This window comes from Mytilus californianus, unplaced genomic scaffold (assembly GCF_021869535.1).
Source record: "Mytilus californianus isolate M0D057914Y unplaced genomic scaffold, xbMytCali1.0.p SCAF_3, whole genome shotgun sequence".
Classification (NCBI taxonomy): domain Eukaryota; kingdom Metazoa; phylum Mollusca; class Bivalvia; order Mytilida; family Mytilidae; genus Mytilus; species Mytilus californianus.
In genome coordinates this window covers 83,009,094-83,035,256 of record NW_026262679.1, presented here as the reverse complement: position 1 = coordinate 83,035,256, position 26,163 = coordinate 83,009,094, and the positions used below count along the sequence as shown (strand labels likewise).

Here is a 26,163-nt window from a genome sequence, read left to right as displayed (position 1 = left end):
TTACTTGTCATCACATAATTAGCTTAAGTAATGAGATAATTTGACAGTTGAACAGTAGTCAGTCGGCATGCAGGTGACCTGATTGACCGGATTATCTTCTTTTATTGCAAAACAATTATATGTACGGATCGGTGATTTCAGATGACAAGGCCGGTTTTATGAGGTTAAATTTTATTGATTTTGATTAACCAAATACAAAAATACCGGCCGGTATCTTAAGTAAATCTCACGAGATGTGACGAGAACCCTCATTCTGGTCGCAGTTACCGGCCTAGCTGGACGTGTTCTATTTTCTCTCATAGAAGCCAGTGTTTTCCACTTTGTAGTGTTGCAGTGGCAACTCTAAGTTTAGGTTGGTAATTTAATTTTCTATTTTGGTACAACAGTTAGGAGGTATAGCCGGAAACTGTTTGGGATAATGTTAATTTAATTTGTTTTAACCTTTTAGTGGAGTTTGCCGTTTGAACGGTGTGTTTTTGTTGCTTTTAATTTATAGTTGGTCTGCCACGTGCGACTTTAAATGTTAAATATGGTATCTTTTACTATTTTGTGAACGGACTAGAATATTAAAAGGTTATTATTTACTGAATTCAGGTTATTTGGTAACTTATTCGAGTTGACCTTTTTTGGCGGTAAAATTAGTGCGTTGCTGCACAATGTGAGATTTGAAATTCATGTGGTTTTATCTTTGGAGAAGGTAGACGGACATTTTGAAAGATATATATTTTAAAAAAAAGGCTTGTTTGCTTGTTTTAATTTTTAATTTCTAACAGTGGGAAATATTAGCAATTTTTTAACGACCGTTGAGGTTGCAGCCCGTATGGTATTTGGGCGTATTGTGATTAGACGTATGTGTGTACAGTGTTACACGTGTGTAGTGTGTTATTTTGTCGGCAGCATGGTCTGCCTACAATATTTGTCGATGATTGGGAAAATTGTAAGTTATAACACCTCATATATTTTAGTTGAGAGGCTATTTCACTCCACACATAATACTTTGTTTTTATAGTTCTACTGTAGGTTCGTTTAGTTTTTTAAAAACAGGTGTATTTTCTTTGGAAATTATATTTTAATGCTGATTTATTTATGTTCGGTAATTTTCTATTTTAGCATTTAATTATGGCTGATCCACCACAGACGTCAGTGCAGGTGTTAAAGCACAAACATTCCATGTTGGGGGGAGTTTGCTACCAGTTATTGCCAAATTGAAGGCCTGGGACCCTGATGCTAATTCTGGGGAGCTGTGTAGACTCAAGAAGGGGCACCCATTGGAGGAGTATAGCCTGGTGCAGCTACGCACAGAGTTTGAGAGATTGGCGGGGGAGTCGGTGAAGGATATATTTGCCATTGTGGGAATTGATGAAAATTTGAAATCAGTTAGACAGTTGGTGCACCTCACCATCCTTCAGGCAAACTTGGTTGGTATGCCGAAGGGCCAGGCATTGCAAAACGATTTGCAGGTGGGAGCTGATAATCAACAAGCACCCAGAACTACAGGTACTTTCATTTGTCAGGTGGTGTTCATGTAAATACCACAGTTTTTCTTCCAGTTTGGTCATTTAACCTTTTATTTTATTTTTAAACATTACTTTAGTTTTTGAACGTGCATGTTTTTTTGTAAATTGAGGATGTACCCGTCAAGTTTTTTAAATATTTCAGTTTTTAAGGATCAGTGTTAAATGATATTATTTATTTTGCAATTGACAGTTTTGCATATATCATGTATATATTCTAGTATTTTTCTATGTGCAGGTCTTAATTGAAGAGTAAACTTTTTGACTTGAATATATTTTATCCCAAATGTACTTTTTATTACAAGAACATGTAATTGTTGTACTGCGATTTTTGGATATCGGATCAAGCTATAATATTGGTATTTTGAATTTGTCTCCTTTGGTGTTTTGCTTTTTTATGTGTAAAAAAGTCCACATTTGAGGTACTTTAACCTTCGTGTACTTGTATGTTATATTTTTATTTTAGTGACACAGAGTTCTGGTGCTTCTGGCATGTCTGGGGCTAATGTTGATATATCCAGTAGAAGTAAAGATACTCAGAATCTACAGGTAACTTTGAGTAGTTTAAAGCAGGAAGTAGATGCTCTTAAGACAAAGAGATTAGATATGCAAGTGGACGAGGCTTTGGCAAATATAAGAACTTTAGCCTGTCGTCCAAAATTAACTGAGCCACATGTTCTTTTGGCCGCAATTGAGACTTTAGTGGATATTGCACATACGACAAATCACAAAGAAGCAGCTATGTTTTCTAAGGCTTTCTCAACCTGTAAGAAATATGAAGACAATGAAGAGTTTTGCAGTTTAGTTTTAAAACTTTTTGGGTCGCAGGAGGATAAAAGAATAGCTTCTTTGGTTGCTGATTGGGCAAAATCTAGAAAGTATGAAAGTGGTGATAAAGTAAAGGAAAATACAAGGGGCAAGGTGCAGAATGATAACCCGGTAAATCCATATCCGGTGGCAAGCTATCCTGGTTTTGGAATTCTGCATCCTTATGGAAATTTTGGCATGCAGATGCCATGCCCGCCGGCATTTCCTATGCCACCTATAGGTGCTTCTCAGGATTTTTCTCCTAGGCAGCAATTTTTTCGTGGTGGCAGGGGTAGGAGACAGAAAAGTGTAGGCGCTTGTTTTTATTGCAAAGAGCCGGGACATTTTGTATCTAACTGTCCAAAGATAAAAAAAAGAGTGACTGAACAATCTGGAAAAAGTATTAACTGTTCATTTGTTGATTTAGCATGTGTAGACTTTGTTTTGTTTACTTTATTATGGTTTTTTAAACATACTTGAGGTTGTCACATAGAAGTGAAACAACAATTTTTTATATACCTGATTTTCTTGAAGACTTGTGTGTATATACATGTACTGATGTGTAGAATTTTGTGGGTATTCAGGGGAGAAAACTATCGATTATTTTCTTACAAGTATTTTAAGTTATGACAAGTAGGAAATAACTATGCCGTTTCAGTATTTCTAATTTAGGTTACTTATAATTATTTTAGAAATGATAATGTACATTTTTATTGCCTGACTTTCCTCCTAAAGAGTGCTAATCTCTTAGTGGAATTTTTTATTTCACGTGGGTGGGAGGCTGGGTATCTGTCTCTCTGATAGTTTTTTAAATTTTCTATTTTTCTAGGAGGTGTCTTTTCTAAAAGAAAACAAAAAGTTGAGGTTTGATCCTGATATTCCAGAATGGGAATTATCTGCTGGTTTTGACCCTGAAAAAGCTCTGGGTCGGGGTTTTTCGGAATTTTCGTGGGTTAATGCTATCGGAGAGATAACCCAGCCTTCCTCACACATTACATCTGCAGAAGAAGTGGCAAGAGGAGAAAGTTTTGATTTTGATCAGCTGGTTTTTAGAGATCCAAATAACTTTTTAGCTGGTAGTTTAAGTAATAATTTAGCAGCATGGGAAGAAATTGATACCCCATCTGAGCAATTAGGTTGGATTAAAGATGGGGTAGACATTCACAGTATGTTTAGACATTTTGCTGGGAATTTCAAGGGGAAAAGTTATAACTCCAATATACCACCAACTTCTTATTTCCCAAATGCTTCAAATTTTAAGAATTTTGTAGAATTTATAACTGAAACTTTAATGAGTAGAATAGCTAATGGGTCCATTTCTGTGGTAGGAAAGGTTGGGCAGTGCCAACCCCCTTATCTTGTGATGCCCATCACTATAGAGCCTTCCAAGCCAAGAATGTGTCATGATGAGCGGTTTTTAAATCTGTGGATTAAAGATCATCCGTTCACTCTTGATACTTTAAAGGATGTGCCTAGAGTTATTTCTGAGAATTCTTATTTATCTTCTTTAGATGACAAGTCTGGCGATGATCACATTTTACTACATCCTCACAGTAAGATGTATTTTGGTTTACAGTTTGGTGGTTGGTTTATGGTTTATAATAGTATTCCATTTGGGTTTAAAGCTAGTGCCTTTATATACCATACTACTGGCCTGGTAGCTATGAGCTATTGTAGATCTTTAGGTGTTCCTGGGTTGCTATACATTGATGATAGATTGGTACCAGAGTGGAAAGGGGACAGTACTGATAAGGCTGACCCTTATTATTTGGCCCTTAAAGGTTTATACATAGTCTGTCAAGTTTTAGTGAGACTTGGTTATTTCCTTAATTTGACCAAATGTGTTTTAACACCTACAAAGTGTTTAAAATTTTTAGGAATGTTGTGTGATTCCAGGAAAATGGCTTTCATTTTGCCCAAAGAGAAAAAGATATCTTTTTCTGAACTAAGGGAAAAAATTTTGGCAAATGATGAAGTAGCCCTTAAAACTTTACAAAGGTTTGCTGGGAAGTGTATATCATTTGTACTTGCAATCCCAGGATCAAGACTGTATTCTAGGGAAGTAAATAGGGCAGTTGGAATCGCACTTAAAAACAGCCGGCCGATAAAGATTTATAAAGAATTAAGGGCGGAGATTTCCATGTGGCGTTTTCTCGACAATTGGACGGGTTGTGCCCCCTGGCGCGATGAGAAACATCTTCAGGTTGTTTTGGCGTCAGATGCAACTCCTTATAAATGGGGATCTTTTTTGGTTCACCAAGGAAAGACTAAAGAGTTTGGTGATTTCTGGATTCAGGGCCAGAATTCTGAGGAAGCTATACATGTTAAAGAGGCTTTTGCTTTACTTAATACATTGAAGTCTGTTCAATCTCAGTTAATGGATCATCGAGTCGATGCATTCTGTGACAATATGGCAGTAGTTAAGGCGTGGGAGAATCAAGGTGGTCGGGATCCTAGTCTGAATGCCGTATTGAAGGACATTTTTTATTTCACACATGAATTTAACATAAGTCTTCTTGTGCATTTTATTGCTTCTGCTGATAATCCTGCAGATAAAGAATCTAAAAGGATGTCTAAAGCTGATGCAAAATTGTCAGATGAATATTGGAGGTTTGTTGAGGACAAGTTTGGTCCCCACTCCATAGATTTAATGGCTCTTGATTCAAATGTTATGCTTGATTCTAATGGTCAGCCTCTTAAACACTTCACGCCATTTCCCTGTAAGAGTTCTTCTGGGGTAAATATTTTTTTCACAGGATATATCAAAAGAGATGAACCCATATGTATTTCCGCCATTTCATCTTATATTTGCGGTATTTAGACATCTACAACAGTGTAAGGTTTCAAGATGTACCATGATAGTGCCTTCAATTCTGCCGAAACCAACTTGGTTTCCAATCATTTGGTTACATGTTGAAAGGTGGGATACTTTAGCAAGGAAAGGGGATTCTAAGGCTCTTCTGTACCCAACTGTAAAGGGATATGCTTCTGACAAAAAGGGTTTAATTTGGGATTTACTTGTGTTAAGGCTTAGTTTTTAAGAGCTGTATTTTTGTTCTTTTAGGCAAACATCCCTAGAATGTGGCTGCCACCTGAACGCTGCAGTGTATGTAATCATGTGAACGACTATGGTTTTAATTTTTGTCAATCTTGTGGTCGAGACAATCTAGGACAACAGACTGGACTAGATAATGGAGACGACTATATTGTAGAAAAGCGTTTAGATTACTTAAATCTTATGATTTCCAGTTCAGAATACATGAGAAAAAAGTCTGCTTTAGAAAAACAATTTGAACTGTTTCTAAAATCTTTGGGAAAATGCGTTCTGACAGCCACTCCTAGGGATGTTACACGAAATTTTGTTCTCAAGGATGGAAAAGGGAAAACCCAGATTCATGATTTGAATTGTAAAAATTTGGGGAAGTTTGGTACTTTCACTTGTAACTGCCCTTGTAGATTAGCTGCTGGCACAGTTAAGTCATATTTAGGACAATTGAAATCAATCTTTGAATTAAGTGGAAGGGGGGATAAATGGTATGATGCCACATCAGGTGGAAATCCTGCTTGTAGTTTGGAGGTGAAAAACTATTTGAAAGCCATTCAGTTAGAACAAGCAAAATCTCATGTGCAGCAAAAACAGGCAAAGCCATTATTTCTTGGGAAGTTGAAATCGGTATGTGAATATTTGGATGCTAGATTGCAAAATCCAAGTTTATCTTTAGCTGAGAAGTATGTTGTTTTAAGAGACCAGGCATTCTTTAAATTGCAGTATTTTTCAGGTGATCGTGCTAATGACCTTGGACTTGTCCTTATTCAGGAAGTTAAAAGGTTTCAGGGTAGTTCTGGTATTATATTTTCCCATACTGTTGGGAAAACATTGGGAAATGGTAAGGTTAACGAGTTTTCAGTCTTTAGAATGGAGGATAAGGTTATATGTCCTGTTTTTGCTTCGGAGAGGTATATTTAGGGAGCCAAAAATCTTAGGGTGACGATTGAAACTGGTTATCTTTTTCGTACTTTGAATTTAAATAGAACTATGGTGTTAGATATGCCTGTTTCATCAAGTACAATGAATGATAGGTTGAAAAAATATCTTACAAAGCTTTGTTTGTATGAGGGTGAAACCCCCCATGGGATTCGTGGGGCATGTGCAATAACAATGGCACTATCAGGGATAAACACGCATGACGCTATGGACCATATAGGTTGGTCATCAAATAGCTCTTTCAAGAGATATAGCACAATTTCAAAGATGGTTGGTAGAGGATCAGTTGGCTCTTTGATGAGGAATATTGTCCAAAATAATAATCCTGTTGAATCTGTATTTGAGTCTCTAAGTACAACAAAAGATTTTTGAGTTAGACACCATGTTTTTTGGTTTAAATGTGTAGTGTTACGATTTTTGTAATCCTTGGGAGATAACTTCAAAAATTTTAACATCAAGAATTTGATAAATTTTAACATTTAGAATCTAATAAGATTTTCTATCTATATACTGAGAGAAGTTTGTTTTTACAGATGTTTGCTGGTGATTGTTTCCTTAATATTTTCAAGGTCCTTTGTTCATGTACTAAATTTCTACTTTCTTTTATGTTTATTTCAAGGGTTAATATTTTGCAACATTAATATGATTTTTTCAATATGTTTATAATCTTTTTATTTTTATGTTGGATCATCTTGAAGAACTTTTATAGTACATGATTTTCCCGGTATATTTTACTTTTCCGGAGCATCTCGGTTATTATGGTTATCTTGAAGCTCTGCAGCAAACATCTTTATTATAAAAGTATAATGGAAAAGTTTGATAATAAAATATTTCATTCTAGGGTGTGATACTTTGATGATTTTATTTATCTCCCTTAGATTATAGTATGTACATGTTAGTTTATTTTTTGTGATACAATAAGAAAACTATGTGTTGGGGACTGAATATCATACTGAAATCTACAATGTATCTTTGATATGAATCTTTATTACATGAATGTTAATATTTCATATGCATTTTTGTTTATGCATCTACATGTAGATGTCTACTGTATTTCATGAATAAATTGGTGTTTTGTTAATGGTTGTTTCCTTTTAATGATTATAAGTTGTGGGTTGAGTATTGGGTGGATTTGAACTTATAATCGTATAGTCATAGACATTCAATGGGAGATAGAGAGCAAACATGATGTTTAGTGGGAAGTTTTTATCCATCTTCACCCAATACTAACTATACTTAGTCACATTGAGTGTATTTGCTTAGGATAGTTCTCTGGTCGCAGTTCCCGGCAGGCAAGGCGTTTCAGATATTCTAACTAAGCCTTGTTGTAAGATAATGTTACACGGGTATTTGTATGGTTACATTGGAATATAGATGATTTGGATTCAGCAAATATGTTTAATGTCGGGAGCCTCTAATTCAGTGATTGTCGCTTGTTGCTGTAATTTATTTATATTTTTGTTAATTGTTTTTGTATATGAATCTGGCCGTTAGTTTCCTGTCTGAATTGTTTTACACTGGATGAACAAAAGCCAGACTAGGTTTTCTTCAACATACACATACAGATACAGGTGTTTTGGTGTGCTTTATAGCTTATTGTGCAGAGTGAGCCAAGGCTCAGTGTTGGAAGCTGTACCGTAACTTAAAATTGCTCACATCAACGACATTTGATCTTGGATGGAGGGTGGTCTCATTGGCAATCATACCACATTTTCTTATTTCTGATTTGTATTGGCAATTACGTTTCTTAGAATTGAAATGCATTTATTTTTTAAAAACCACATAGGGAGGAACAGTCATCCAGAATACCAACATTTTGTGCATATTCACAATGCATTCAGGATTTTTCCGAATTTAGTACATGCATATACAGTGTACCGGCAAGTTACATAGCTTAGCAGGAGCTGCCCACTTTGTCGACTTATCTGGGCCATGTCGAAATGTTCCTGGTGTACATGTTATGCAAATTTGCAGACATCGCGATTAAAGACTTTGCTTGTACACGCTTTGCTTTTATACTATACACGTTATTTGGTATGCTTTTGTATTTGGTATTATACATTTCCTTGGTGTGTTTTGTTTTTGTATGATTACGTTACTTGGTAAACTTGATCGTCCTGAATATGCATGAAATATTTGCCACTGGACGTTAAGCAACCAACAATCAATCAATACTTCGACACACACACACAAAAACAAAAACAAAAAACAACAGAATGTAGTAAGCATACATTCATTTTTGACTAAGTTTTTATCCATCTTCACCCAATACTAACTATACTTAGTCACATTGAGTGTATTTGCTTAGGATAGTTCAGTATCCGGTTAAAAGGGGTGGCCGGTTTTATAAGGTTACATGACCATTTAATTGAATACAAATCGGCCAGGACTTCTTGATCTGGCCGGTATGAGGGGAGAACCGGTATTCAGAGGGACCGATTTAAAGAAGTTTCACTGTTTATATAAATGACTTTAAAGTAACAAGAAAGTAATTTGACGACCTCAAGGATTTGTTTTCGAAATTTTGAATGCCACTACAACATGTGCAACTGCATGCAAGGAACAAAAAATATAAGTAGCTTCTATACTTTCGGAGGTAATGCAAATTGTACATTCTGTATAGAGAATACAAATATACATGATGCACGTACATTTCGTAATTAGTACTGAATAGTTTGACTTAAATGTCTTACTTCTGTTTCATAAATCATTCAATAACATTTACGGTGCTGAATTGCCTGCGCAAGATGCGTATTTTGACAATAAATGTCTCTCCAGTGTTGCTCGAGGCAAAAACTATTTGAATACCCCAAACTTATTAAAAAAGAAAGTTTATCTAATTACAGAAAACGTCGAAATAAGGTTTCGATGCAACGCAGTCACGACGTCACGCTTACTTTTACCCTCTCAGAACTGTTTTCATACTGTGAAAAAGATTCAACTATATAAACTTTAAAAAATGAATTCGGTGACCCCTAATGATTTCATAAAAATCAAACCTAAATTTCAGTAGCAATAACACACCATTTTTAAGAGAATTCGTAGGACACGATTTCGAGAAATGGTAATATAAAGACACAATTGCTGATCTTCTGTGCGATATTCACGTGTGCGGAATCTATTCGATGTGATTCAAGTTTTCGGATATTTAAATTGCTATTTCTCGGAAAGTATTGCAGTTGCATATATCATCTTTATCGATATTCATATGCAGTTTATTGTTCTCTAGTTGGATGAAATTTTTTTCATAAAAATCCATGAGATTGCCGATGAACGTTCTGGTTACCTTAATATACCTGTATTATAGACAAACTTTCAATATAATATAATTGATGGATCCTGTCTTTTGGGGGGATTCTGGAAATATTTTTTCATTATGCAAATTCATTTTTTCATGTCGGACCCATCCAATTGATACGTTTTTATATGTGCATTAATGTATTGACATTGATATTTGATAGTTTTCTAAGAATTTTTTGGCAAACAGTCTCAGTGGTTGTCGTGTAAGAATTTCATGCAACTCCCATGTTTACATCTATTTATATAAAAACAGAATGAAATCATTTCCATCAGCAATATTTGAACATCGATAAACTATTGTCCCTTCTAATCTATCATTTGGGAATACTGTGTCACTTATCTAAAAAACTACAGTCTGGTGTCTAATCATGTGTTACAAGTGTTAAAGGTGAAGTCGAAAGTTTTACGGACGTCGTCACGAGTTGGTTGACCGTTATGTAATATCTGTGTCACAGGTGACAATGAATATGTTCCAATTGTCGTAACTGTAATCCCGTCCTCTTTTTCACAATTGTGACATCATCGAATGAGACTTATCACCGAATTTGTACTTTATACTAGGGGAGCAGGATCTTCTTACCCTTTCGGAGCACCTGAGATCACGCCCGGATTTTTTTTTCTTGGGGGGGGGGGGGGGGGTGGTCGTCTTGCTTAGTCTTTAGTTTCTTTTAGTTTCTTTGTTGTGTTTTGTAAACTTGTTTGTCTTTTCGTTGTCTTTCGTATTTTGCCATGGAGTTGTCCCGTTGTGAGTTTTGAATATACAATTGATATCTTTCTTATCGAACTCATTACGAAACATGCCACTGGCAGTAACTTTAACAGATGCGTTCGTTCTTAGACAAAACGTAAAAAATTCATTTCCTTAGCCGGTCTGAATACTGATTCATTCAAATATCCCAAACATTTCTAGAGGTTGGATAAAATCATTCCAATGTGGCCTTTGAAGTGGTATTAACATTGTATTAATTTGTTATATGAGTAAGACGTTCAAGTCTTATATTTCTCTATCTCCTTATTGAAGTTGGGGTAAATATAATTTGTTATATGAGTAAGACGTTCAAGTCTTATATTTCTCTATCTCCTTATTGAAGTTGGGGTAAATATAATTTGTTATATGAGTAAGACGTTCAAGTCTTATATTTCTCTATCTCCTTATTGAAGTTGGGGTAAATATAATTTTTTTGTCAAATAAAGCTTTGTTGTTGTCCCTGTTGGGGGATCAAGGATGCAAAGCAGGAAGAAAGACGCATTTTTTTTCAATTACAAATAGACATGTTTATTGACAGATTTTTCATTGGACAATTTCATAATTTCATTTAGCAAGAACTCTTTACTTGATACTTAGTCGATATTTTGCAAATTACAATTTGTCATGATTATTCGGTTAAAGAGTGTTTTAGTTATAAGAAAATAAATTTCCCAAAACGTGTTGATATCTTTAGTTCCATTATTTCTTTTCTTTAATAGCAAAAATGCATAAAATTAATTTATAATTGTCATGCTTGAACGCTTAAAGACTTGAGAGACATCATTGTGAAATAATTGAAATGCTTCTATTTCAGACAGTTATCACATTAAATTGTTCGTAAATGAAGTACTAGTATAAAAAATAAGGAAATGTGGCACTATATCAAGTTGTTAAAACATTGTTGATGAAATTTAGCGTCTACTATTTCAAGCTTCTGACTTAATACTGACTTTCAATAGTCTGTAGAATATACTTCCACCCATGAACTTTCTTGCCTTCATTAGAGTGCTATGAAACTGTGTTTGTTGTTGTTGAGGGTGTAACTTTATTACGCCGTTTTATCGTTTCTATGCAAATTACTGCTGTGACAACACATGACATTATATTGCCAAGTAAATTGTACAACTTTTGCATTATTTATTGGACAAGGGACTTTGCCCTCTACTACACAGCGAAATTTAATTAAGAAAAAGCAGATATGTCTTAAACGCTTACCTTGTCTGATTGTTATACTTATCAAAACTTGCCTTCCTTGATTTTATTTTTAAATATTTAGCTAAATTGTATGATATGACGTATACAGAGTAAAGTAACAACAGTAATATACCAGTCTTTATTTCTTATATTTTCTTAATTTATTTACGTCTATCTTGCAGATGGTGTTTCCATTGGTAAACCACTTAGACGTATAATGATTGAAAGAACACTGTTAGTATTTATAAATCAGTATAATTAACCTCAGTGATACTTTAAAAAAAACTCATAATAATACATAATAATACATGTTGTATTTTTCGGAAAAAACAGTTTTGATAGATTATTATCAAAATTTTTTATCAGGGTGTGCATTGGTAGTTCTTAGGTCATTTATCCTATTCTTTATATTTCAGCCCCTCAATATTCTTTAGGGGGCATTTTTCTCTATTCTTAATTTTTCTTTTTTGCCCATCACCATGCTGATCCTTATCTACTTGTTTTTCTCGTTTCAAACGTTCCAATTTGAAATGTACTTATGGAATTTTTTGATAGGATGGCATTTAGTTTTAAGCTGATGATAACTTTATATAATCCGTTTTGAAGGGAGCTTATAGATCACGACTTCTAAAAAATATTTTTTTCCGAGAAAAAAAAACTGTTTTTGCTAAAAGCTGACAAATATCAAAAGTTACATAAGGCGCCATTTATTAAGGGCATAGTTAATTTCTGTCAACAAGTCAGCTTATATTTTTCAATTTTCTGAAAGCCTTTTTTTTCATGTTCAAGATTTGTTTTATGCATGATGATTTTTATTTTCGGTGAATTTAAAGACCATATCATCCGCGAACTGTACCTTTTACTTTTCTCGAGCAACATATAGCACTCAAGTTCACAATTTCATTTGTCTACTGAAATGACTATCTTTCAAGAGTTTTACTCTAATATTTTAAGATCTATTAAGTTTGAGTTAAAGCATAATATTTTCGTGAGTCATAGAGTGTCCTTGTCAAATTAACAATGACCTACTTTTTTTAATTTTTAAAGTTTTTGGTTACTGGTTACTTATATTAACTGATATATTCTCTCTGCTATGTTAAAAGATTTCCGTTTGATAAAACCAGGAAAATTGTTTTCAACTGCAAATGCTTTTGAAGCAATCTTCAAACATAACGGAAATAAATTCTTTTGTCCTAAATATCCTTTGCACAACTTTAATCATTATTTTCCATTTCCGCTTTTCATGGTATCGCAGGGTTTGCAATGTATATTTTGAAATCATTTCTGAGTGAAGACTTGCTAAAGCGTCATTATACATTGTATCTAAATCAACTTAATCAACCTATATTGTGGCGCAAAAATGTCATTTTTCACAATTACATAATTTCGAAAAATGTGCATGTAACAGCCTATTTAAACGAACATTCATTAATAGACGATGTTCCGTAAATGGATACTCCAATGATTTGATACATTTGCAAGCAAATATTTGATAACATACTATATATTATTTATACTTAATAGATTGAAATGATAAAGCAACTTGACATAAATCAGGATATATGGACCACGAATGAAGCAAGATGTATACATATAGTCTATGTTGTCTATTTTTGTTATACTTTTTTGTAATAAACGGAAATTGAATAGAATAATTAAAACACCACTTTCATTTCAACACAACAATAGTTTATCATCTATGGTCCAGTTTACATTAAGGAATATATCTCTCTTATGCAAAGTTGTGATAACTTATCCGGATTTGGCTATACTTTCGGTCCTTTTTGGTTCGATGAGCTCGTCAAAGTTTGTATTAGGTTTATATTTTCAAATATTTCGACCTAAAGTAACACTGAAGAGACATTCATAAGGTATTACCAGCCCAGTACTCCGTACTGGAATGAAAATAAGGATATTGCTTCATTGAAATTTCCTGTTATAAAATTTTAAATATCATTCTAAATTAAGGAATATTTCTCTCTCATGCAAAGGTCTGATAACTTATCCGGATTTAGTTTAGTAACATCTACGTTTTAGTTATAAAACATCTATAGTATATAATTCTTAAATTTTTTATTGATGTCCCTAGTGGAGCATGACCTGCTTACAAATTCTGCTCCACTGCAAAATATTGGGTATTTTCTAAATTTAAAAAAAAGCTACATATATAATTGTTTTGATTCAATTCCGCTTTCACCTTTTAAACAGAAAGTCATACAATATCGAAGGGATTATACATTTGCATATATCTTAGCTTACCTTTATATGGCTTGATTTTGATACGCATTCCGTAATAAAAGTAATGCATCAGAACTTTATATCATATTGCCGAAGTTTTCTAGTAACAAATCGTATGACTTATACCAGAAAGCAAACACAAGGTGCTTTGTGATGTCAAATATTTCAATTCTAAATTGCAACGTCAAATGCCGACGAATAAACTTCATTGGATGATAAGAGCTATATATCATTTTATCATTGTTTTTTTTACATACTTTTAATTGTAACGAAATTTATTTTTGAAGGTAAATATGTTAAAATCTTTACTATTTTTAGGTCACCATGACATAAAAAATAAACAAGGTAAGTTATGTATTCAAAATTGGCAAAGGGAAGAGATACGATGTGGCAGGGTCAACATAAATGAAGTCACAAACCTGTGATGCAATTTTATATAGAGCTGAGAAAAGAGATACAAGCCGATGAAAGACCGATAAGATCGAGTATCTTGATTTTTAGACCGAGATTGTTCGGACGCCTGACAGTCTTTCAAGGATTTTCTGTGGTCACGGGACGTTGTGTCCCCGTTCGGACATCAATTTAAGTAGATTGGGGAGAAACTAAAATGTAGCAACTATTTCCACAAGCAGGAACATCGATTTTTATCGGGCATCATGTTATTTTTATTATGGAAAAAGTGATTAAAACTTCAGGTGCATATTTGCTTAATAATTTGATTTGTGAAAGAGTAAGAAGAAATCAAGAAAGGGATTAAATCATAACTCAAAAAGGATAACCATAATGACCAAATAAAAAGAACTGAAAGACAAACAGCATTCCGCAAACCACAACTTAAAGATTGAACAGCACGATCACTATCAAAAAATGGTTCTAAACTGAAAATGAACAGAACTTTGTCATTTTGTCTTTGTTGATAGTTTTCTCGTTGGCAATCTTACAACATCTCCTTATTTTTATTGTTCTAGGCGGGTTATCACTTCCTGGTTTATTAGTGATGTCCATTGCGTAGGAGTAGTATTACAACAACGTATGTGTGTCTGAACGGGACAAATTAACACACTCGGTTTTCATGTCCTTTCCTGCACTTTACAGTATTAATAAAATGAGATCTCTCACTTGCTCTTGTTTACTGAAATGGCGCGCGACATATCAGTAAACAAGAGCAAGTGAGAGATCTTATTTTAATTAGATTGTACATTTTTAAGACTATTTACCAATTTTGTCAAGATAAAAGATTTTCATTAGTGCATGAAGTCGTTAGTTCGATCCTCCACTTGGTCAAACAAAAGACTTTTAGATTTGTATATTTTGTTATTTCTCTGCCAACCAACAGCGTTTATGATTTATAGGTGCACTATATTAAGATTTTTTCAAAGCCCTGTGTAACAAAATCAGAATTTATACTCCCAATCATAATATTAAGAATTCAAAAAATTATCACAAAGCGCAACGATATTTCAATCTCGGTTGCAATGCCAACTACTGATTGTCATATTGTCACCATATGTTTGTTTACATGGATATGATGTCATGAAAAAAGATTCGAGAGTACTATTTACCTTTCTATCTTTTGTGAGACATTGTATTAGATTAAAGATATCATAGCTATACATTCGGGTTGTATGTGATTATTATTGTGATTGTGACTTTCGAATACTTCAAAAAGCAACAATAAGCAAGTTTTGGGGTTTTTTTTAATGATGATTTATTAAAACATCTCCGAGAATTTAATGCAAAAAATAAAGTAACAAAAATAATAAACTTCAAAACGGAAAGTCCCTCAAATGGCAAAATCAAAAGCTCAAATACATCAAAATATTGGAATACAACTGTCATATTTCTGACTTCGTACAGAAATTTCCTTATGAAGAAAATGGTGGATTAAATCTGGTTTTACGGCTAGCTAAAAGAGAGACAAATGATACCAAATGGACATTCAAACTCACAAGTCGAAAATAATCTGACAACCCTAGCTAACACAAAACACAGCATAGTAAACCAAAGACTGAGCAACACAAACCCCAACAAAAACTGGGGGTGACCTCAGGTGCTTCGGAAGGGTAAGCAGATCCTGCTCCACATGTGGCACTCGTCGTGTTGCTCATGTCTCACTTGTAAGACAATCGCATAGAATTCCATTATATTGACAACAATGTGTGAACAAGCAAAACAGACATATAATACACGATGGTCTTGAAATATAGATTTGCGTACTGACGTTGTTTATCATCTTAATAACGTGTTATAGTATTCTTTTATATTTATCTTTATTAATATTACTTTTACTGTTAAGTCTGTTTTTTGAGATATCCATTTGACGTCACTCTGTGCTTATGTATCCCGTCATACTTTGAACGACAAAATTATTTTATTTATTAATATTACTTTTACTGTTGAGTCTGTTTTTTGTGATTTACATTTGACGTGACCCTGTACTTATGTATATCGTCATACTTTGTACCACACAATTATTTTATTTTATTTATTAATATTAATTTTACTGTTAAGTCTGTTTTTTGTTATATCCATTTTACGTGACTCTGTATTTATGTATCCTGTCATACTTTGAACGACAAAATTATTTTATGTCTACCTGTGCGAATTTCAAACGTGCGATTTTACGCCAGTACTTAAAACCTTCCATCCTTTATGGGTGGATTTTACATAGATAAATAAAATCGTATAATATAAGCAAAATGAGGATGTTAAATTTGATGTATGCCCTTTTGTGCTTCTTCGTTACATTTGTTTGTTTTTATAGTGATTAAGATGATAACACAATGTTGACTGCTGTAACCTATTTTTGACATTTTTACCTATTGTGTCTGTTTGTTTTGTTCACGCATCGTTGTCAATATAATGGAATTTGATGCGACTGTCATACAAGTGAGAGGTTTAGCTAGCTATAAAACCAGGTTCAATCCACCATTTTCTACATAAGAAAAAAGTAAAATAACAAAAATACTGAACTCCGAGGAAAATTCAATCGGAAAGTCCCTTATCACATGGCAAAATCAAATGACAAAACACATCAAACGAATGGACAACAACTGTCATATTCCTGACTTGGTACAGGCATTTTCAAATGTAGAAAATGGTGGATTGAACCTGGTTTTATAGCGCCAAACCTCTCACTTGTACGACAGTCTCATCAAATTCCGTTATGTTTACAACGATGCGTGAACAAAACAGACATAATAAATAAAATAGTCAAAATATGGGTACAAAATATGGGTACAAAAAATGCCTGTACCAAGTCAGGAATATGACAGTTGTTATCCATTCGTTTGATGTGTTTGTTTTGTTTTTTTTTTTTATTTTGCCATTTGATTGGGGACTTTCCATTTTGAATTTTCCTCAGAGTTCAGTATTTTTGTGATTTTACTATATCTTCTTATATCTATATAGGTAAAAATGTCAAAAATGGGGGAGTAGTCAACATCGTGTTATATCTTAATCACTATAAAAACAAACAACTAAGTCAACAAAGGAAAACAAAATGGCATATAGACAAAGCACATGAGCAAAAATGAAAGACAAGAATACAAACAAATTAGCATAGCACAATAACACAATGGCGGGAAGTAAAAATACTAAGCCCCGCCAAAAGGATATTACCAAAAAAAGGACTAAACAGTAATGGTTAGAAATATACAAAGACAAATAAAAAGAACACTATAACACGTTATTAAAAAGATAAACAACGTCAGTACCTAGAATCTATACTTCAAGACCATCATGTATTATTTGTAAAATTTAAACAGAATATTTATCAACAGGGTCTTGATATCTTCCGATAAAACAGGACGAGACATTCTTTGACATAACCCTGGTTCATCAACTTTCTGCTCAGACGCTGGTGACGTTTTATAAAGTCTGAGTCAAAAATGTCCTATATTTTTGTCTAAACCCTCGTTAAAGTCTGATAAAATTACCTAAATTAATAAAGACTAATATCAATATCAAGTTGGAAGGTCAATCGAGAGACTAAAGTGGTATTTGATTGTTGTTTAAGAGGTTTGCGTATATTGAAACTGTGTAATGCAACCCACTGTCTTCATTTTAACAATGGTCAATATTGAATCTGAATCATTGATAGTTTCAATTATACAGTAAAACAAATATACCGAGGTAAATTCATAAACGGGGGGAAGTCTATAAAAACTGACAAAATCAAACGTTATCAACCAATTTAGATAGATGAATAAAACGAGTTTATGTCGTATATCAAAGATGCAGCAACCCTTAACTTAAGAAAACCAAATATGATTAAAACGCAGATCTATCTTTATTCGCTTACTTGTCTGTTATAGGCATAGCGAAATCACATATCACATTTGGAAAATATAAAGAAAAACCAAGAACGACATTGACAGACAACATACGATCTTTAACCATAAACAAGTGTCGATACCGTATGTCAAGGTTTCAATCGTTTCGACCAAGATAAGTTAGGAAATAATTTCATCAGGACTACCAAATACCTCTATCGACACAAAATCATTTAAAAGACAAAATCAGTACTGAAGAGTAATAAATTTTGCAATTCGTATAAACAATTTAGTCTCGTTAATATTAACAATCACGATGTCGTTTAATTCATTCTAGTACAAAAAAATCAGTCATTAGATGCATGATCGTCAACCCTACATAGATACAGGATTGATCCTTGACGACAAATTAGAAAAAAGTTTGAGTTTAAATAACGAATTTTAGGTTTCCATAACCTGTGATGTTATTTGCCGCACTAAAAGTTTTGAACACATGAATGGTGTTTTAGATTTGAAAATTTGCATGGTGTTATCTTTAAATCATGTGATATAGCTTTAGTTTCGTAATTTCCGGTTTTTCATTTTACTGTTATGAGTTAATGTTTTGATAAAGACTGAAATAGCACGTTTATTGGATGAAAATGTATTAAGTCTCATATGGCCGGATTCCATTACTTATGGTCAATAATTGAAAAATGGGAGAAGACGACATCGGGACAATCAAAAACCTTGAAGTTGAAGAAAATACTGACAATACCATGTCTATAAAGAAAAATTACGTAAAGACAATTAAGGCCACAAAACACTACACAACTGAAGAATTCCAAAAAACAGGGTGTGTGCTTATGTGGTCTAAAGGAAAAGCAGTTCATAAACTGAAAGCTGATATCAACTTGTATCTGCAAACTTACAAAACTAAAGAAAACTAAAGCCTCCCAAGAGACTTGAAATAAAAACTGTTATCACATTTTCTTTAGAAAAACAAATGAATGAATAATACAACTTTAATTAATTGATCATCTTGAGTTCTTAGTTATTTTTTTAAAGTTATAGATAGGTTGATAACTTTCTTGTATTTGCTTTTTACACCTCAAGGATGAATTGTGAAAAGAACAAGATTTATCGAAAATACCCAGAACAGGGACATTCTTATAGCATTTCATATAATAAAAAAATTGAATTACTGTACGTAATCTTTTCTGTTGTGATGATATTTGAGTTTATAGGTTGAACTATGTGATTCAAAGTTCAAATGAATAATTTGTCTTACACTCCTTCACATTTACACGAAGTCTATTTAGCTTCAAATATGCCTGTCTCAACGATTTCCAAAATCGAATAGTAAACAAAACCAGACTTCTCCTGGAAAACATCGCTTTAAAAAAGATTCTGTCAAGCCTATCGTATGGGAATTTCAAAATAAAATGAATGGATAAAACTGTTTTAAACATCCCAACCTCAAACGAAAAATTCGCTAACATCTGTGTTACAATTAAACTATTGGTGATGAAATTTCCATTGGTCATTACACAGTCTTTGTTCTGCCCATAATTCTTAATCCCCCTTCTGGCTAAATGATTATCACATTGTTAAACATAGCCTAATGAAAAGTAATGCTTTGGTCAAAATATTTATTCATAGCCTTTTTAGACTTGGAATACGTTTAGTTTCCTTATGTTTTCATATTATAAGTCTATCTACATCATATGACTAGGATTCTGTTCGTTTCTGACCAATTTCTTTGGTTATCAGTTTGAGTCATATGCACTTAGATATCTTTGCTTTTATTGATATTGTTCTTTTTTCAATATAAAAAAAGTTCTGTTAACAGGAATGAAAAAGTAAAATGACGTTTCATCTTCAAATTAAAGAATTGCTGCTGATTGGTTCTGTGCATTGAAATATACATACCATGGGATTGTACACACCTCGTGCACTTTCAGTAATGTTTTGGAGTTCAGTGTGGTCATTTTCATTTCTTTGGATTTATTGATAGAAAAGTAATGAAGAAGTATGTTTTGGTAATTCGAACCTAGTATATTGCTAAGTTCAATAGGATAGAATAAATATTTATTACTTAATGTGTCAGAGTAAAAATGTTGTGACATTCTTTGGTGTATTCATTACGAGAAGGGACAAATAAACTCAGTGTAGTACTGACAAATAAAAATGTCTCATTTAGAAATTTCGATAAAAGGGCAGATGTGGATGAAAAGCGATATTGATAATGGAAATTTAATATATGTATGGCATTTAACACGTCTAACATAGATCTAACGGTCAACCAACTCGTGATGGACCAATTTTTTGAATGAATACGGTTGTAAATAACAAACAGGATTAACATCCCGGACACAGGACTAACATATAACTTCTTAACGACGGAATAATATGACAAGTCGTTTTATATTGCGTATAGGCAGCGTTCCATTTTAACTCAGAATAGTTTGTAATGTTTATAAAAATTTCAACATGCAGCATAACATTTGTGTAATAGTTTCGAATATATCATTCGCAATATTCTTTGTAATAATTAAAACAACATTTTTTTTATTTGCAAGCTCCATTGCTATTAACAAAACCCAAACCTTGTATGGAAATTTAACTCCGTCCAATATACCATCGTCTCCTAGTTGCAGTCTAACTGTTACCGACTTTCCTCTGGATCACAAACTTTTCAAAGCCAATGTAATGTATCTATTGTATAATTGGTTCCCGCCTAAAACAACAGCTGCATATAAAGTAAATAACTACAAACAAACTCTATATATGACTATAGGTCAACACCAATCAAACAACATAGATTTCATTATTTTGGCATCGTTGTATTACAAGGAAATTCAAAATATCTTAAAACATTGGACAATAAATGACAGCCACAACCAAAATAGAATGAAGATTCAAATCAAATATAACGAAATGCCCTATTGTAAACAACAGACAAAACTTAAAATCAAAATTTGGGCATACAATACTTCCATCAAAGCAGAGAGTGATATAATTTATACCAGAAGAGTATGCATATCCTGAACCAAATGCTACACCGTTGTTCAATCCTATCGTCGATTTATTTTTGAAGTGGAGTGCACTTACACTGATTTATTAAAAAACGACACATTTAACCTTTAAATTTACCTAGACACACCATTAAAATTAAACAATCACGGATATTTCAGCACAAATAATAGTTTAAATTGCAATCTTTACAAATATAAGTTCAAAAAATCTTGTGAATGGTGTATTTTAAAGTTTCATTGTGAGTGTCATGCATCAGCTTCAAGTATCAAATTATATCCTCTACTTACCTAGATCAATCTCAGGATTGTTTCGAAAAGAATCGTAGCGACTACATTGAAAGGTCATAAAAAACATTCGGCGCAAAATGAAAATCTGATAACAGCTAAAATCTTACAAACATGAACACTCAAATCAAATACAATGTGACAGATAAAAACAATTTATTAAGGCTGAACATTATCTCGTTCTGATGTTGTAAGATCATCAATTAATGGAAGAAGAAGAAACGTGAATCAAAATATATGTTAAAAATATATGTCGTCATTAGCTTTTGAATGAAGTGGTAAAAGTTAATATTTGGAAATTCATGCATCTTTTCACAAGGACCTAGGCATAACAGATGACGTACACAGATAAACATCACGACAACTCATTTTTTTTCAAACTTTAACAGTACAATCATCATCAATGGTATGGTAAACTGAAAATTTTCAGAACTTTGTCATTTGATATTTATGGATAGTTTTCTCGTTGACAATCTTGACTCATCTCCTTATTTTTATTTTTCCAGGATGGTTATCGGTTTATTTTCCATTAGTGATGCCCATTGCGTTGGAGAAGTATTAAAACAACGTATTTATGTTAGAACGGGGCAAAATAACACACAGCGATTTTCATGTCCTTTCCTGTATTTTACAATCTAATCTAAAAATGATCTTGTTTGCTGATATGGCGCGCGATAAAACAGTCAACAACAGCAAATGAGAGATCTAATTTTAATTAAATTGTGCGAAGAGTATTTACGAATTAAGTCAAGATGTTAGTTTTTCATTAGTGCATGAGGGTCGTTAGTTCGATCCACGGCGAGGTAAAATCAAAGACTTTTACATTAGTATACTATTACATTTAGTATATTGCTGTATTTCTGCCAGCCCACAGCGTTTATGATTTATGAGTACACAAGAATGAAGTTTGTCGAAGCCGTGTGTGATACAAACAATCAAAATCAAAATGTGTAAGGTCAATTGTAATATTAAGAATATAAAAACTATCCCAAAGTGCAACTTGATTGCTACAATGACAACTGTCACATTGTCCTGAAATCACCATTGGTTTTTTGGTGGGGTTCGTGTTGCTCAGCCTTTAGTTATCTATGTTGTGTGTAGTTTTTGTTTTGTGTTTTGTGTACTGTGGTTTGTCTTTTAGTCTTTTTCTTTTTTGCCATGGCATTGTCAGTTTATTTTCGACTTATGAGTTTGAATGTCCATTTTGTATCTTTCGCCTGTCTTTTTGTCAGGATACCCTTTTCAACATGGATATGATGTGCTGAAAAAATTCGAGAGCGCGATTCATCTACGATTTATCTTTTGAGGGATATTGTTCTGTGATATTAAAATGCATTTGGATTGTATAGGTCTATAATTGTAATTTATACTCGAACATTTCAAAGTTGTTTTAAATTTATTGTTTATGAGGTATCTTATTAATAATAACCATTTAATACAAATGTCTTGTATTTTGTTATAAATTCTCGCAAATTTCTGATAATAATACAAGAATAAATAAAAGGGTATTTGGAAATGTAAGTCACTATCAATTTGGAAGTTTAATCGAGATACTATAATGGTGGCTAACAGTTGTTTAAGATGTCTGCGTCGATTAAAAAAACTAGTTTAATATAATTCACTGTTTTACATTTTAAACATTGAATATGGAATCCGAATCATTGATTGTTTTAATGAATTTAAAGAGATGAATAAAAAGAGATTATGCCATATATCAACTATACAGCAACATTTAACACAGGAAAACCAAATATAATTAAAATTCGGATCTATTTTGACCCGCTTACTCGTCTGTTTTAAGCATAGAGAAATCACAGATCTTCTTTATATTAGATTGAGAAAAACCAAGAATGATATTGACAGGCGAAATACGGTCTTCAACCATAAGCAAGTCTCCATACTGTATTTCACGGTCTAAATCGTTTCTACCTGGATGAGTTAGTAAGAAATAAATTTTGAGGGAATACCAAATACTGCGGCAGCGTTTCTGCGCAAAACAACTTATTTTTAATAAATGTGTGTTCCTATATTTGCATTATAATGCAAACCTTTGAGAGATTTCTATACTTATGGTTTATAATATAAAAAAGGGAAACAAACATAACCAAGGGACAATCAGAAACCTGTTTTCGAAGAAAATGCAGATAATACCATTTCTAAAAAGAAACATTATGAAGACAATTAAGGCCACTACACAATACTGAGGAATGAGCAACATGAATCCCTCAGAAACAGGGTGTGTGCTCATGTGGTCCAAAGGGAAAGCAGTTCCAAAATTGAAAGCCGATACCAACTGGTATCTGCAAACTAGCAAACTAAAGTCTCCCAAGTGATATGAGCTAAAACTGTATATAACGTATTTTAGAAAAACAAATTAAGACGAGATTGTAAAATACCCGGATTTATCGTAATATTTAGACAAAGAAGCTAATCAAGATAAACTAGAATATACTTCAGGACTTCAGTTCTTTTTTGTTGATCCTGTATTGCTGCTTTTTTTTCTGTTTAAAGTTTTTCGATCTCTTCTATAGATTTTGCCCAATTACAAGAAAAGGATAAGAATGGTCTTATAAGGGCAATAACTCCTATAAGAAGACAACTGTCTATTATAACCTATATGCAAATATTTTCCTTCTGATCATTTTGTGCTTTTTAAAAATTCTATCTATTTATTATAGTTTACAAAATAATAGTAAAAAATTCAAAACTGGTAAAATTGTCATTTAATGGCAATTGCTCCTATTAAAAGTTGACCAACGTTTTTAACCATATTGAATTATTTGTGGATCTTTGCCTTTTAGATAATTTTGCTATTAAAAGTTTCTCTCTTTCTATAATAGTTTCAAAATAATGGCAGTTTATGATCGTTTATGACCACTTCCACTGGTAATCAGTTTGAGTCATATATGATATCCTTGCATTTATTGATATTATTCTTTTTCTAATAGAAAACCCAACTTCTGTCAACAAGAATAAACCAGCGAAATGACGATCCATTGTCAAATTAAAAAAATGCTGCTGATTGATTCGATGTATTAAATATACAGACCAAGCGATTATACATACTTCGTGTACTCTCAGTTATTGTTTTTGATTCAGTGCGCAGATTTCATTTTCTTTGTCTCAATTGATAGAATAGAAAATTAAGATGTACACTATTCGTTGTCTGTTTTAATTATTAGAACCTATATTGTTGTTTTCAATAAGATATAATAAATATTTATTGTTTAATGTGTAAGTGTAAAAATATTGTGGCACTCTTTGACGTATTTTTTATGAGAAGGGACAAATAAATTCAGTGTAGTACTATTAAGATGAATAAAGTAAATAACTATATGTACTGCCTAAACCTCTCAATTAATTTACAACATGTTTCAATTACAACGTACCATTATATGTTAGGGAAGTGCGACTGGGTTAAATGTGTTGAAACACAGATGACAGAATCAAACACGTGTTCCAATAAAGGAAAAATGCATAAACAATATCCATTCTGTTTTTGAATCAACTATAAATAAAAGAAAATATCACTGCTCGGGACAAATCTATTCATCTGACGACATTTTGTGATTAAATCAGATTATTTGGACTAAATTTTCAATTATCTTATTGAAAAAGAAACTAAATATATCTATTTTGTCAATATAACGGAACTATAAACAACTGTCATACAAGTGGGAGGTTAACCTTGCTATTAAATCAGGTTTGACCCATCATTTATTATTAAAATGCCTGTACCAAGTCAGGTATATGACAGTAATTTTTCACTTGTTTTGTTGATTGATTGATAACGTTTGATTTTGTCAGTTTTGATGGACTTCCCCCTTTTTGAATTTACCTTGGAGTTTTTCCTGTCTATAAGACACACTGTCTTAGAGAGTATTTGAAGACACCCTTGGTTGAACTGAACCTTTTGTGAAATCTGTTCCATAAATATATTAAATTTTACAAAATATCTTTCCAAAACAGGAATGAGCAAATGGAGAGACCAGTTGTTTCTATCTGAAGGAATTTGGGTGCAAACAAATATTTGGTAGGAAATAGAAAACGCACAACGGCTAAAATTATCAAATGCATAACATAAAAATCGATCGACTGTAAGTATTTTAAGTATATATATATTTTAATCATACAAATGAGTCGGTACTGTATTTCATGAAATATCTAGTAATTGCAATATAACCCCGGCATCATTGTATTAGACATTTTTTGTTGCTTTGACTCTGAAGCTCCCGAATTATGTGTGAGTATAGCCTCCCAAACCTAAGGCTTGTAGATTTTATTCCGGAACTTCTAGTGCATTGTGAATTCGGAATCAAATTTGTATGTTTAATAATTACTTATTCGGAATACAACTGTCTATCATATACTATAAGTAGTCAGTGCTTCAGTCCTGGCATAATTTTCATGATTCAGTTTGATAACAATTTGTTGTCCATTATATAATTTTACTGTCCTCAAATTAAGGTTGCAGCTCTTCCAGTCAAATCTGATACATCTTCTTCGGTTTAAAATGATGTAAACAGTAAACAGAGACAAATATTACTGGATTAAACACATTTTTTCTCAAGGTTATTGATGTGTTTACTTGACCGATTAACTGACAAATTGAATATAAGTCGTCCGAATATATGTCTCTGATGTTAACCAGTATATAGCAGGTGCAATTGTTTTTCATTCATTCATTCATTTATATGTTTTTTTCTCTATGTTTAATCCCTTTTTTGTTTTAATGCTCAAATATGCAAATTTTTTGTTTTTCTAGCGTTTGAAATTAAGATGAACTATAATGGAAAGACAT

At 32.8% G+C, this 26,163-nt stretch overlaps 1 pseudogene; it reads left to right on the top strand.

The window, feature by feature from the left end:
• The first annotated feature begins 1,055 nt into the window (after window positions 1-1,055).
• LOC127733663 (uncharacterized) overlaps window positions 1,056-26,163 on the top strand; it is a 33,661-nt pseudogene continuing 8,553 nt past the window's right edge.